The following is a 15992-nucleotide window of genomic DNA, read 5'->3' on the forward strand; positions in this document are numbered from 1 at the left end:
GTATTTCTATGAAGATATATAAATAACCAATTAGCATATGAAAGATGATCAACGTCCTTAGTCTTAAGAGAACGCAGTCAAAACTACAATGAGATACAGCTTTGCATCTACTGGAATGCACGTCAATAAACAAGACAATACAAGTGTAGACAATGATGTGGAGGCATTTAACCTGCATTCACTCCTGATGGGTATGAAAAATAGTGCAACTACTTTGGCACACAGTTTGGTAGTTTCTCAAAATGTTAAATAGATACACAGTTACCATGTGACCCAGCAATTCCATTCCTAGATACATATCCAAAGGAAATGAAAACACTGTCCACTCAAAAATTTGCAAATCCATATTCGTAATACCATTGTTCATACTAGTCAAAAAGTAGAAGCAACTCAAATGTCCATCAATACAAGTGGATAAACAAAATGTGGTCTATCTACACTAGTATATTATTGGTCAGTAAAAGTTAATAAAGTAGTGACACATACTACAACATGGACAGACCTTGAAAGCATGATAAGTGAAAGATGCCAGTCACAAAAGATCACATATGTTGTGATTCTGATTATATAAAATGTCTACAATAGGAAAATCTATGGGGACAGAAAGTAGATTAAGGGTTGCTAGGGGCTGAGAGTTGGATGAAATGGGAAGATACTGCTAATGAGTATTGGGTTTCTTTTTGGAGTGATAAGATATTCTAAACTCAGTGGTGATGGCTGCACAACTATGAATATATTGAAAAACACTGAATTGTATGCTTTAAAAGGTATGAGATTTTAAGGTATATGAATTATATCTTAAGCTGTTATAAAATACATAATGGAATAAAATGGTACTATGATAAAAGAAAATCCAGTTAAAAAATAAGAACAAAAGAAAACCTATTAAAAAAAGAGTGGTTAAAATAATAACTCAATAAGTATGCTAAGCCACACATTGTCCCTGAAGCAAGAACCATTGTTTCAGAAAATCAACTTGAGGAAAATTCCCCAGAATACAGCGAAATATAAATATAAAAATGTGTCCGTGTGTACATATTTATAGGTCTATAAATATATATAAAGTATACAAATATATGGAAAAGTGTTTAAGAAATTTAAGAAATTGAGAATTTTCTAAGACAAACGAGAAGTTCCAACATAATGTTGAATAGGATTTTCAATGGAGAATATTTTGATTTGGGGAGAGGCAATATATGAAATTTGTGGCAGAGAATTTTTCATAATAGAAATATATGAGTATTCACACTGAAGAAGCAAAATGAGATGTGAATTGGGTTGGTAACAATATACATCTAGACACACATAGTGCAACTGAACAGAGCAGGTCTGTGGAAAATAAACAGAATGAAATGAGTCATTACCCACCAGAATAAATGACTTCTCAAGGGCAACAATGGAGGCTAGAAGAATTCAGAAAAATAGCCTCAAAATGATGGTGAAAAATAACTGTCAACTTACATATCTATATTCAGCAAAATTACCTTTCATAGACCCACATTTAAAAGAACTAGAAAATGCTAGAAGAAAACAGACTAATACACAAAGCAACTGGTAGACACATGAATAATACAAAAAAAGATACGATTATATTAAGTAATAACTATAACAAAGACTAATTTGAGGACTATAACAATAAGTGAACAAAAAATTACATTTGAGATATGAGGGTGCCATTGAAATTCAAGGTGTAATCTTGTATAATAAGGATGGGGAAAGAGAAAAAGATTTGGTGTCAGAAACATACACATTAGTATCCTTGATCTGTCACAAATTAACTTATTTTTGTTTTCATGCCTACTATAGATTCTAAAACTGGTAGGAAGTCAATAGGTTTTAAAAGTATGGACTTGAATTTACCTAACATTTGCATTTCAATAACATTTCTATCTGTTAAAGAAGAAATACAAAACCAAAAGAAAACAGCAAGAACAACAATAAAGACACATAGTTATGACTTTCCTTACCAGGGTCTCTCGGGCTGAGCCAGTTCCCACAAGAATTGTTCTGAGTTCCGCTGTTAGGCAGTAGAGTAGGCTAGAAAATCCAAATTGTGGCCAGGAAAGGGAATTAAGGTCATAGCTGAAATGACAGGACTAAGTGTCAAAGCACTGGCAATGTTGATTCAAAAACAAACAAAAAAGCATTAGTAAAAATATAAAATACTCAGCAGATTGGAGCTCCTTAGCATGAGGACTATAATGTGGATAGGGACCAACAATCCAGGAAAGAGTGTATTGGAATTTCTTTTTCTTCTTTAAATAATTTTAAACGTTTATTTTTGAGGCAGAGAGAGAGAGAGAGACAGAGCATGAGTGGGGGAGGGGCAGAAAGAGAGGGAGACAAAATCTGAAGCAGGCTCCAGGCTCCGAGCTGTCAGCACACAGCCTGACGCAGGGCTCAAACTCAGACCACGAGCTCATGACCTGAGCTGAAGTCAGACGCTTAACTGGCTGAGCGACCCAGGTGCCCCTGGAATCTCTTTTTCTTTAGTGTTGGCCATATATTGCAAGAGCTAGACATGGGGTTTGAGGAACACAAAGAGCCAGATCTCAGAATCTCAGGGTCTACTTCCAATCATCTTTCCTAAGGGATTGGATCCAGTTGTTGCCCAAATGTAACATCCCTTTCCCACCCTTCCTCCATTAACCCCTGGGACTTCTCACCTTAACACAAGAAAGGTTTCCACTCATAACACGTTGTCAAGTCCAGAACTGAAAAAGAGCTCTCACTGTGCACTGGTGAAAGATTTTCATCTGGTGCAGCTTTGCTCGTTACACTAAACTCCTACCCAGAACTTCTCAGTTCTCTGGAACTCATCTCTGATCTGGTTTTTAAAACTCCCTTCCTCAGAATACATGGAATCTAGCCCCTCATTTAGTGATTTTGGGGACAATTGCCCCAGGGGAGCAAGTACTTCTCCAGGAACCCTTCTTGATTCCTGCTAAATATCTGGGTGTTTAATTCTTCAGCCTAGGGGGCAAGTTTAAGAACTGAGGAGAAGTTATTATGGGTGCGTGGGATCAGCACAGACTGGCTATTAGAAAATAGTACACAAGTAGCAGAGGAACTTTTTTCATTGGTGCAGGTATTATGTGTCTCGGCTGAAGAACAGACGATTGCTGAAGGATAGGAGGACTTTTCATCCGAGTGCTAGTCTGCTAATACTTGATTAAGTGTGGGCTATTAAACAGACATACTTTGATTGCAAGTTCTATTCATTTTTCTGGTGGTTCAGAGTCTCATTATGAAAAAAAATGGACAGGCTTACAACTCCAGCCCAGTATGAGAAAGTTTTTAAAAATATACTCAGAAAATATTATTAGAGGTTAGAAGCTAGTGTGAGTTTAAGAGAGAGTTTCCTAGAGGAGGTGACATCCAAGATCAGGAATCAAGCTGAGAATTGATTATAATTGTGCAGTATAAGAAAGAAAGGAAGGAAATTTCAGGCATGTCTAAAAAAGTAAACATACAAGAGAAGGGATGCATAAAGGGACAAGATAGATGAGATAGCATTGAAAGTAGTTAAAAAGGCAGGCATGTAAGGTGAAAAGATTTGATTACCTGCAGCCAGGTAAAGAGAAGAGAGAGAAAAAAATTAAAGTTTGTTGTTGGTTTTGTTTTATTTTATTTATTTACTTTTTTGCCAAGTTACTTGTACTGCTGACTTTAAAATTAGAATCTAATGACTTTTATTAAATTGACAGAAGCAGTTGTTTGGGATCTGTATTAACACAATCCAAATCTTTGGACAGTTAAGATTCTGGTGCCGTTGAACTTGGGCTAATTAAAACCAATAGCTGCCAGCAGGTTCATTAATCCTGATCTGTTTATAGATCCATTGTAAGGAATGATCATTTATTATCTTAAGACCCTGTGCCTTCTGATAATTATTGTGTAAAAATATGGACAGAGAGTGCCCATTGGCAAGAAATGTTAATCTTTTCAATTCATACATGGAGTACTTGTAGAACCCAAGCATATTATCCCTCATTGAGAGGCAGGAGTGACCAGTTGGTTTAAACCAAGGAGACCTCTGTATAAATTAATAGATGTTTTAGTTGAAAGTAGTTGTCACCATGACCTTAATTAGTATATTTGCTAATAGTTGTTCCATTGAGGTAATATGCCAAGATCTAACCTAGGTATGAAGAAATAAATGGAGGCTTTAAAGTTAGGCTTAAATTGAAATCCCAGGTTGGACCTCGTGATATTCAGTCTTGTGTAAGTCATTGGGTTGCTCAAAAGTGAGAATCATATTCCCACATGAGGTGCAGGTAACCAGTATTTGGCATCTAGCACGTGCTCAATGAAAATATGCCTTTATAGCAAGTGCATTCTCTTTGAGAAATGTGTATGTGTGTGTGTGTGTGTTCGTGTGTTCAACGTCTGTGCACACATGTGTGTTTGAATTTATGAACACAGTGATAGAAGTATTATTGACTTATTGACTAAATCTCATTTGTGTTGATTATGAGGTAATTCTGGCCGTGCTATCTAACTACGACCAGAAAAAAAAGGACTTTAAATCAATTCTTATATTGAAATCATCATGTTGGGTATATATCACACAGCTTCTAAAGGAATTATACCTAATAGGCCCATTCTATGAGATTCCTCATTTAGTTATCTTGCCATAAGTTTTGTCACTCATTTATTAAAACAGGCATCCTGGGAGTTCCATTGCTGTACTTTATTGAGACTTTTCTGTAGATTAGGTGGACTTTTGTTATCACCTATCTAACAAAAAGTCACAGGCCAAAAGTAGTGCAGCCATACAATCTGGCTCAGAACTTTGAGGCCTCTATTGCTATCATTACTGATTTTTTTTTTTTTTTACTTTTTCCTTAAAATCTACGGGAAGTATTCAGTCATAGGCCCTAATGTGTTCCAACTCTTCATTGGAAAATATTATCTCACTTATAGTTTCTCTCAGCACCTTCTTGAGCATCATTATCTTCAACTTAGTTGTAGTCTTATTGCTTTCTTAGGTCAAAGAAATGGGTGAGATGTATTATGTCAAGGGAACAGCGCTTAAGAGTCAATATATGTATTGCCATGCTCCCTTCTTCCTGCCATGGTGATCATCCAGATGGTAGTGTATACCACACCAGGCATGTCTGATGCGTAGCATGGGTAAGATGAATGAATGAATGTTATTTTCAGTGATTGTAATGTACAGATTCTTTGTTAGTGCATTATAATCTGACCTATCCTGACTGAAACATGAATGATTGGCTGAAGGTTGTGCCAGCCATCAGTTTCATGATGACATAGCTTGGTTATATCAGAACATTAGAAAACTATGCACAGATACCTATCCTTTTAATACGAGGAAAGATGTGCTTCTATTGCAGTGTATTCTGGTATGACACCATTGACCTATAAGCATATTTATACGTTCGTAAGCAAAGACTCCGTGAGGCTCACCATGCTAGTAGTGTGTTCCAAAAACAAAAAGGTCTTCCCCAGCACAGCGCTTTTCTCAAATGCAATGAAATTTGTTTTATGACATTCCCAGTCAGAATGCAAATCTAATGGCCGAGTAATTTTTGTTTTCTCCCTTTTTATATTTTAATGTTTAATGTTTTTGTTTGTTTACTAGGCAAATAACCTTATTTTTTTAATTTTTATTTATTTTTTTTTAATTTTTTTTTTCAACGTTTACTTATTTTTGGGACAGAGAGAGACAGAGCATGAACGGGGGAGGGGCAGAGAGAGAGGGAGACACAGAATCGGAAACAGGCTCCAGGCTCCGAGCCATCAGCCCAGAGCCCGACGCGGGGCTCGAACTCACGGGCCGCGAGATCGTGACCTGGCTGAAGTCGGACGCTTAACCGACTGCGCCACCCAGGCGCCCCGCAAATAACCTTATTAACATTGTCCCAAACTTTACTCCCAGGCTTCTTCAGCTTAGTTAGTTGTAAAAGATGAATTGTGTGTAAGCAAAAACTGAGAAGAGCTGCAGTGTCCAAGGGGCTTGGGCTTAAAATATTAAAATACTGAATATTAAGGGGCACCTGGGTGGCTCAGTCAGTTAAACACCAACTTCAGCTCACGTCATGATCTTACGGTCTGTGGGTTTGAGCCCCGCATTAGGCTCGGCGCTGACAGCTCGGAGCCCGGAGCCTGCTTCGGATTCTGTCTGTCTCTTTGCCCCTCCCCTGCTTGCACTCTGTCTTTCTCTCAAATATAAAAAAATAAAACATTAAAAAATCAGAATATTAAATATTAAAATATTGGGATATTAGAGATCTCGATGTTTCCACATCCATGAAGAAAAATTTTAAAAAGCAGCCATAATGTAAAATAGTGGCTCCCAGTAACTTCTTCAAGTTCTCTCTTCGTTAGAAGTGGACTCAGTTCAGTTTGCTTCATTCTTGGAAGCTTCATCAAAATTCTCCACAGGATCTGGAACTTCCTCCCCCTCCTCTTCTCTGGTAGTTAAGTGCTGCTTGTCCATCCACAGATCGATTGGGTGGGGCTTCGGCCAGTCTTCTTATTAAACTAGGCAGACTGTCTTCACCAAGTTGATTGAAGATCCTGGGTAGCATTTCTGTCCTGTGATGGTGAAAGTGTTCGCTGCCCCAGATGCCTGAACTTCAGGCTTGTGAAGGTGGATCACTCTTCTCTGGTTTTGAATATATGCACTTCTTTAGTACCCGAGATACTGTTTACCCCTAACATCTTTAAAGTGGACTGAAGTTTTTTATCATTTGCTGTCGCCTGTTATATGAAACACCTTCCTTCCCCGAGCAGTTTCCTTTCCCACCAAGGCGCATTGTGCTTGCAGTTTGGCGAGTTTTTCCTGGTTCGTGATAGTTTCTTTTATCTTGTTGAAGCTAAATGGATACACGTGGGGGACTAGGAGTGGCTCTCAGGCGGTTTGGAGAGACCAGCTGACGTTAGGTGCGCACCCGCCTATTGTGCACACTTTTTAAATACCTACCACCTAGTAGGTGGCCTAGCACAGAATAATAAGTATTTAATTAACTCAACTGTGTCACTTTCACTGTAAGGATTTGTTCATTGTTTGACAGTGCCCTATGATAACCTATAGGAGGAATTTTTCTGGACTAAGTACCATGAATATTCCTAATTCCTCTAAATATCTGATGTCATTTTTGACCCCTTTTGATTGACCTAATATGTTTTTTCTTTTCTTCTTGGCCAACAGACATGCAATCCATTTGAGATTCTCTTCTAACAATCAATGTACACATTATGTGGTTTAACCATAAAACAAATTATATTTTTTTATTGGGACATTTTTCTCTTTGCTTAATTTTTCTTTTGCAGTTTTGTTTTATTATTTATATATATTTTAAATATATACCACATATATATACATTTATATATACAAAACCATATTTTTATATGTTTCTTAACATCTATTATCTTTTTTTATATAATGACCATTATTATACTGTACTTGGAAGCTTTTTTCAAATATCTTAAAATGTACAAAATCCTAGGCACTTTAATTGTGTAACGGTTAGCGTTGTTAGACCATATCATCTAGCTATAAGGCTTTAAGTAGCAAGGGCAATTTAGTCTCAGTGAAATTGCTCACCGCTTCAAGGCACCTAATTAGAAATTAAAATACCTAGGTTTTATTTTTTTTAATTCCTCTCCAGCTCTATCTCAGCATATTTTAATCTGAACTATATTTCTCTGTTAAATATGATTACTGAGCAATGACAGAACTCATGGTCATTCATTGCTCATTCATTACCAGTTTTCATTTATAGTTGAAATGAATACTTTCCTCAATTATATTTTTTAATCAATCCCAATCCTTTCTTTTTTACATAAGAGATATTAAGCCTTGAGAAAATTTCTGCAGAGTAATAAAACCTGTTAGATTAGATTAATATACATGGGCTGCTCAACTATTATTAATTTAGACAGACTTTCATTTTTCCTTTTTTGATTACACAGGACATTGATTTATGGTACATGAAATAACCAAATTGCACTTTTGAAATTTAAAATTCTAGAGTTCTCCTTACATTATTGGCCTTGAACTCAGCTATTTTGTCCTTTAAAATATAAAATAGATACCCTTTTTAATTGAAAGGTATATATTGCCTAGTGTAGCAAGTATATTACCTAAATGTTTGCCTGAGATTAATGGGTCATTTTTAATGTCATTAATGTGTGCCATTGAGTCACCACAGAACTTAGCATATCGTAAAACCTTTTATATTTTCTTTGTTAGCCTCATTGTAGTATACTTACAATGCCTAGAATACCAATAGTGTTGGCTTTAACTTTTTAACTTGTTTTGTTGCTTATGTCTTTTGAGTTTTCGTTCCAAGTCCAGAAAGAAAAGATGTTGATAAGGCTACTGCTTCCTCCCAGTCTGTTGCATGCTGAGAATATTTTAGAAATAGTTGGTTATGTATCTTTAGGAACCTAAGGTGCTCAAAACTGTTGCCCAGGCTCCATTTGACTGACCCTGGGCCCCTCAGTGGCCAAAAAAGAATTTTAGTTGCTGGAAAGTCTTCTGTATGCCTAAATGTGAGTGTGTATATATACATATACATCTCCTCTAAAATATGTTGGACTGATATTCCATCAGAGGTCACATATATTGGCTCCTATAACCTTGCCAGGTTGATGTCCTTAGCTGACATATGCCAAATACTTGTCAGTGACATCCCCAAAATTCATGCAGTCAATACTATCGAGTACCATTTCTGTATAGCCATTTTCTAGGCATTGGTGATAGTAGAAATAAATATAAAGATACAGCCTGTATTCTCATGAAATCTGCATGTCAGTGGTTGGGACAGAGATATAAGGTTTTAATTCATTAATGGCAAAATTAAATAAATAAAATTTGGAAAAGTGCTACAGAGGAGAAATGTAAGTTGCTATAATAACTAACAAGTGAGGAAGCCTAACCTAATCCTGGAAGGCAGGAGAGGCTTCTTGAGTCAGACATAATGCATAGATAGGATGAGGAGGAAAGGTCCTGATCAGAAAAGTCTGGTAAGTTCTAAGAACTGTGGTGGAGCCACTATAGGTAAATCTCCATTAGAAGGCAAGAAGGTGAAAAGCACCAGAAGTTACTCTTGAGTTAGGCCGAGCCCAGACCCTATTAGACTTTAGAGGCCATGTTTTATAAGTTGATTTTATCTTTTTTAAATTTTATTTATTTATTCTGAGCGAGGGTGAGCATGAGCATGGGTGGGAAAGGAGCAGAGAGCGGGCGTGGGGTGAGGTGGATTGGGGGGTGGGGTGGGCAAGAATCCCAAGCAGGCTCCAGACTGCTAGTGCATAGCCTGGCATGAGGCTGGAACTCAGGAACCATGAGATCACAACCTGAGCCAAAATCAACTGAGCCTAATTAACCAACTGAGCCACCCAGGCTCCCCTTGAATTCTTCTTAATGCTAAAGAAATCCAGCACCCGTGGAGACATTAGGACCCGTTAAACATGATGAATAGTAGGTCAAGCATAAAGGGATAATGGTTCCTAATCTCTCAGCTTTGATGTAGAGATTGCAAATATTCTGAGACTTCTTGATGAATGGTAGATTATTTGAGTCAAAATCATAGGAGGTCAGACTAAAAGTACAAACAGGTCTCTTTCAGAGACTTTTTAACCCACCATTAGAGTTGACCCTTATCAGCATAAACATGAGTTTGAGTTTGATGTATAAAAGTCCAGTTTTGGAGCAATATATACAAACTGGGGGGAAATGCTTTGGAAATATCCGCATGCAGTGTCCTACCGTTACAAATTTCTCTATTTCCTTGTAGCATCAATAAAGCAGTCCAGCTTGTAAAACAACCCTTGGCTTTTCAGTGTATCTTGCTGTTGCTGATGTGGAAGAGTATAATGGTCACAAGTATAAAAGGCTCTTTTACATTAAATTACACAGAATAAATTTCCCTGCTCAGAAGATGATAGCAGCTGATTTCTTCAATTTACTCACAGAAGATTCTAACACTAAATCTGAAGCTACCACAGAGTGATCTAACTTTGAAGATTACAGTGATGATAATGGGGCTTCTAGTGAACTAAATTAATGTTTATGGCCTTTTCTTTTCTGCTTTCATTGTTGTTGCTGCGGCTACTCCTGCTGATGCTTGGTTTTGGTGTGTGTGGCTTTCTCAGTAGTGTTGGCTTTAAGAACAGAGATAGAATTCTCGTGCAAATCAATCAGATTCCACAAAGGCTTACATTTCTTTAGGATTGACAGTGATGTTTAATAGACTATTCCTTTTCCTCCGCAAGTTTTAGTTTTGCTACCAAGTTTTCACTTCTTTTTAAAACTTCCTTGAATACGAAGTGATACTAGTCATGGGTGCTTAGATTCTCTTTAAGAACACTCTGTATTTCCTCAATTGATACATGTATTTTATATAATGTTTGTATGATTCCCACTGTTTATTTCTGTTGAGTTAAATCCTCTATTTTTAGGTTTACTCTCTTTTATTATTTTTTTTGATTAAATTTTGTTTTAAGTCTATTTGAGAGAGAGAGAGAGAGCACACAAATGGGGGAGGAACACAGAGAGAGATTGAGAGAGAGAGAGAGAGAGAGAGAGAGAGAGAATATCTCAAACAGGCTCCACAATGTCAGTGCAGAGCTCAACACGGGGCATAATCCCACAAACCATGAGTTTGAGAACTGAACAGAAATCAAGAGTCAGATGCTTAACCAACTGAGCCACCCAGGCACCCCTCTTTTACTATTTCTTAAAAAGCAAACTCATTATGATTTCTGCAAAACTTCAAGTATATCAGATTCTCATATCTATCATATTTTATGTTATTTTTAGAGATACTACTCGGAATTGTTTTGTTTTCTTTTTCAAAATTTGAATTCTCAGTAAGAAGCTCTTTTTAATGGCTCTTTGGTTTTCCACCAAATGTGTATAACTTATTTAAACTATTACCAGTTGAGGGGCGCCTGGGTGGCGCAGTCGGTTAAGCGTCCGACTTCAGCCAGGTCACGATCTCGCGGTCCGGGAGTTCGAGCCCCGCGTCAGGCTCTGGGCTGATGGCTCAGAGCCTGGAGCCTGTTTCCGATTCTGTGTCTCCCTCTCTCTCTGCCCCTCCCCCGTTCATGCTCTGTCTCTCTCTGTCCCAAAAATAAATAAACGTTGAAAAAAAAATTAAAAAAAAATAAAAAATAAACTATTACCAGTTGATTGAAAATTTTCACTTCCAGTATTCATCTACCTTCCTTCAGTAGAGCGATAAGAATTCTAGAGCGACTGGCCTTAGAATGTCAAGTCACCATGAATTACAGCAAATAGGAGAATGGGCTTCCTCCTGTTCAGCAGGAATGAATGAATGAAACTCAGTTTCCTATAGATCATGTTGTGCTTTTCCCTGAGCAGCTTGAATCTGAATTTTCATAAGGACCTGGAAAGCTAACTTACTGAGAAGAATCCTTAGAAAATTCTCCTTGCAGCTAAATTTGACATGTACATTGTTGGATGTCAGAGGCCTCCCTGTTTATCCTTGCCAAAGAATGCTTCTTTATTTATACCATAAATAGGTAAAGTGGCAGGGGGCCTTGTCCCTCATTGGGAATACTATCTCACTGTCCACAGCAAGTCTCTTCCTGGGATGGTGATAATACAGTGAATAATGGCTCTTCCTGTATTTGGTGTTCAGGTTTCCTTTATAAAGCCCTTCCCTTAATTTGCAGGGCATGACATTTTCGTATTCACTTTCCTACAACCTTGGTACATGAATTTTTACAAGCATTTCTGATTGTTTCTCTGAACGACCACAACAACAAAAGAGATGACTAACAAATATTTACAGCATTTTATTATAATTGAAATGCCAGGAAATTTGCTAAGCATTCATGCATGTTCTTTTATTTAATTAATTATTATCTCTTTTTTTTCTTTTCAGAATTATTTTGTATTTTTAAAATTTTTAATTCCAGTGTAGTGAAAATACAGTGTTACATTAGTTTTCAGATATATAATATAGTGATTCAATAGTTCCTTATATTACTCACTGCTCATCAAGATTAAGTGTTCTCTTAATCCTTTTCACCTATTTCACCCATCCCCCACCCATTAATTAATTAATTTGATGGAAGCTTAATAAGCCCATGTTACAGTTGAGAAGACTGAGAATTTAAGAACGTAAGTATCTTGCCTGGGGTCACATAGGTAATTAATATAGAGCTCATTTCTGAGTTCAGCTCAGAAAGGAAGAAAACACGCTTCTTTTCTGAAACTGGAGGAAAGGGAGTGCTAGAGATCATTCTGATGGAGTCAGAAGCAGGTGTTCTGGGGTTAAGGAAGTAAGGCAGAGGGAAAATGGGAAGCTCTGTGCAAAGATGAGAGCTTTAAGATGTTTAACTTGAAAAGTCTGTTTTGTCCATTTCAGGTCCACTTCAAGTCAAGTTTGTCACATTCAAATAGACTTGAAAAGTCAATTTCAAGTCCATTTTGGACTTGAAAGCCCATAGTTGAAGAAGAGATAAAGTGAGGCTTATTTTCATATAACAGCAACTAGGGCTTTGTAGGAGTTGTTCAATTTGTCTTAATTTCAGAGTGAAGGCTTAAGATGAAAAGCAAAGCTATCCCCACTTACCAATTTTCTCTTAGATTTAAGGGAATTGGTAAGATATTACTATGGAGAATTATGAACCGTAATACAAGCTAAGGCGGTTGCCATACAATGCAAAATGGGAGGCCTTCGGGCCTGTTGGTGCAAAAATAGTGAATTGGCAACAAGGAGGTAAGTGAATATTCAGATGATGTCTGGGCTCTAAGATAAACAGAGGATGAAAGAATTTAAAGATTGCCTAAAAGACAGAAACTGTGAATGAGAGCCAAGATTCGGTTATGTCAAGGGCAGGCGAAAATTCCTGAGTTAATGCTGAAGGTGTCCCTGTTCTTAACAACCAGATGGGAAGAGTCAGTATTCTGATGAGAAGTAGAAGACAGACTCAGGGGATGGAATGCAACGTTCGCTGAAAGATATTGAGAAGACAGAAAATATCTTGATGCTTAATTTTTAAATATATATTTTTCTATTTTGAATGTTTTTATTTTTTGAGAGAGAGCCCAGGTGCATAAGCTGAGGAGGAGCAGAGACAAAGGATTCATTGTGGGCTCTGCACTGACAACAGGGAGCCCTATGTGGGGCTCAAACTCCAGAACCGCCAGACTCTATACGAGCTGAAGTTTGCCACTCAACGGACGGAGCCACCCAGGCGCCCTGAGGCTTAATTTAGAAAGGACAATTGTGAGCATAATTCACAGGGTCTTTATATCTGCAAGTTCCTACCTAACTTTCCAATATTTCATTAATGCAGGTTTCTGAAGTTACTATTAAACTCAGTTCTCTAATACATAAAATCTTCTAAGTAAACTTTAAAAACCATGATAGGCAACTTCTTTTTTGACTTTGGACTAAAATACAACCTTCTTGGCTGTGCTATTTTAACAAGGAACTAGAGGCTATAATCAACCAAATCAATCTTGGCAGTTTACATTTAAAATTTTGTTATTTATTGAAAGAAAATGTGTCTATCTCCATGCTAACATCACATAGACTATATATTTTTCACACCTAGAAAAGTGTTTTTCTTCTACGTCTCAAGAAGTCACAATAGGAATTGAGATCAACTGTATGTTGAGTGCATTAATTTTGCCTACTTTTGGTTTGATACTTGAGTTGACTATAAACTATAAAGAATTGATATGTCTGGGCAACAGAAAGTTATCTGAAATGATATTTTTGGAGGACCATATGTATCTTTCTTGAATGGGTTTATTGCATTCTGTGATAGCATTCTTCCTTGAGGTTCATTTTAAACAAAAGGGGAGAACCTATAGTAACATCCAATAAAACAAACAAAAAGCAATATTGTAAAAAAAAAAAAAAAAAAAAAAAATTCCAGTTCAAAAGGTAGCAGTGATTGTGCCCCGACCGTTAACAGACTAATACAAGGAGTGATGACCTTGTGGAGTTTGTTGGTGATGAGGTCATAAAATGTGACAAAAAGAGATTGCAGTTTTTATTGTTCCATTGATTTCACCTTTTCCCTTTCGATATGAAGTTGGCTAAAAGACTTTATTTTGTTACTCACTGAGTCTGGGGAGTGTGCAGAGAGAATGATGTTAGTTTCTAATAGGTGCTAACTATGTTGAGAGGAGGTCAAGCAAGTTTACATCAAGAAAGAACTAAGCTGAAACTTGCATCTTTCCATAAATCCAGGGTGTATGATGAAAATTATAATAGTCTCATTAGATAATATGCACACATCAAGAGCAGATGGGCTTTCAGAAAACAAAGAACTTATTTTCAGGAAATCTTTCTGATTATATAAAGAGGCTATATAAAGAAAGGCAAATATAGAACATTATTAGTGTCATAGAAGTGATATTTTGTGATTTTTTTTTACATATTCCCATTTTGTTACATCTGTTCAGGTTTTCTGATCTTAATCTGTGCTCAGCTCGTGACACAGATTTAGTATAATACATACTAAGACAGAAAGGTAAGTAGGGACAGTTTCTGCCTTAATTTTTTACTTCTACAAACTTTCTACCAAATGACCAATATTTTATTTAATACAATATGACATTTGGACTTTAAGAGCCCACTGTTCAGGAGAAAGAACAAATTCCCATTTTTTTCTTTTTTTCTTTTTTTTTAACTTTTATTTATTTTCGAGTGACAGAGACAGAGTGCAAGTGGGGGAGGAGCAGAGAGAGAGGGAGACACAGAACCCAAAGCAGGTTACAGGCTCCGAGCTGTCAGCACAGAGCCTGATGTGGGGCTTGAACCCACGAACTGAACTGCGAGATCATGACCTGGGCCGAAGTTGGACACCTAACTGACTGAGCCACTCAGGCGCCACCCCCCCCTCCGCCTTTTTCTTATTTTTAACTTACAATGAACCAGTAGGGCTGATTTGAGTAAAATTTTAGAAATGGAATTAAAATGCACTGGCTGTGTAGAAGACTCTTTATACTCTCCTGGGGTAGAACCAGTGAGGAAATATTACAACTGTTTAATCTTGAGAAAGTCATTTAATTTTTCTGACTGTTTACTCATGTGTAAAATGAGAGGAATAGACTGGCTTTCCAGATCAAACATACCGTGTTTCTGTGATATGTGATACACCGGTGAGATAAATTCTTTCTTCAAAAATACCCAAACCAATCTAAATAGATGAGTTAAGTCAACTACAAAGGAACATATAATCCACCAGTGTTCAGCTGCTGCCCAAAAAGTAAAATGGCATGGTCAGTGAAGGTTTGAGGACATTGTCTCAAAAGCAAAGAGGCACAGAGAAAATAAATCACATTATTTGGAAAAGAGAAATGAGACTCATCAGGTTTAGTGTATTCAAGATTACTAGAGTTTTAAGACTGAAGTTCAAACTTCTGGTACCTGATTTATAAAATAAATGCTTTTCTCATTATTCCTTGTGATCTGTCCTTTCTCAGAAGTTCGTATTGAGGACTGCTTGAATGATAAGAATGGATGGTTTTGTTAGAAACTTCATAGTAAATTGATTGACCTTCTCAAGGTGTTGTCTAGACATGGTCTATATGGCATTAGTACTAACATGCATGAAAAATTTTCCTTAAAAACTAAAATAAGAGGGGCACCTGGGTGGCTCAGTTGATTAAGTGTCTGATTCTTGATTTTGGCTCAGGTCATGATCACATGATTTGTTAAACTGAGCTCTGCATTGGGCTCTGCCCTGACAGCACAGAATCTCCCTCCCTCTCTCTCTCTCTCTCTCTCTCTCTCTCTGTCCCTCCCCCTCAACTCACTTGCTTTCTCTCTCTTAAATACATAAACATTAAAGTAAAAAAATAAAATTATAGAAATTAAAATACTTCATTTGTGAGTGTTCAGGATATCTAAACCAAACTATTCAATTTATAAGTTTATAAAATAAACTTTAACTGAGAGCTTAAACAATATTTTTAAGGTCACATGGCTAGTTAGAAGAAGTATAAAATGGACTATAACCTGTAACCC

This window comes from Lynx canadensis, chromosome D4 (assembly GCF_007474595.2).
Source record: "Lynx canadensis isolate LIC74 chromosome D4, mLynCan4.pri.v2, whole genome shotgun sequence".
Taxonomy (NCBI): domain Eukaryota; kingdom Metazoa; phylum Chordata; class Mammalia; order Carnivora; family Felidae; genus Lynx; species Lynx canadensis.